The sequence below is a fragment of the Pundamilia nyererei genome, unplaced genomic scaffold (genome assembly GCF_000239375.1).
Source record: "Pundamilia nyererei isolate P.nyererei 1_Seehausen unplaced genomic scaffold, PunNye1.0 scaffold00015, whole genome shotgun sequence".
Lineage (NCBI taxonomy): Eukaryota > Metazoa > Chordata > Actinopteri > Cichliformes > Cichlidae > Pundamilia > Pundamilia nyererei.
In genome coordinates this window covers 4,106,367-4,107,058 of record NW_005187416.1, presented here as the reverse complement: position 1 = coordinate 4,107,058, position 692 = coordinate 4,106,367, and positions in this window count along the sequence as shown.

Below are 692 nucleotides of genomic sequence, written 5' to 3'. Positions count from 1 at the left end.
TCATGTACCATTCAGTGATATGACTAATCCACGTTAGCTGCATCTTGTCTCTAATGGGTGAACATCACCATGGTAGCATGATAACACAAGACAAACATGATGAATAGAACTGTTAAATCTTCAAATTAGCACTAAGCGGGCTAGTGTAGCTGCAGGCTCTTGGCTTTGTTGTTCAATAAATGGGTTACACCATCATTTCAGCACCAAGGCAAGTTAGTACCTTGCAGTCACAACTTTGTTAGTGCTCCAAGGAGTCACATATTACCAGTGTTGGGACTAACGCGTTATTAAGTAACGCGTTACAGTAACTACGTTATTATTGTGGTAACGAGCACGGTAACTAGTTATTATGCCAAAATCAGGAACGCGTTAGTCGTTACTGGGATTTAGATAGGCTCGTTACTCGTTACTTCGTGTGGTGGCTATCACGGAGCTTCCACAGATTCAGCAACATTAGCAAGTGGTGGAGGCAGAAGGAAAAGGGACGCAGAAGGAAAAGAGACCCGAGGCGGCCGCCGGTCCAAGTATCAGGTGAACTGAACTTCAGGTAAGAAGTTATGACCTGCAGTCTATCTGGGTCAGATATAAACCAAGTTTAGGTGGAGTTTATTTTTGTTATTCTGACTTTTACTGCGTGCTAGCTAGCATGACGGAGTTTCTACACAGCTGGGTGGGTGCTATGAAGTTAATGA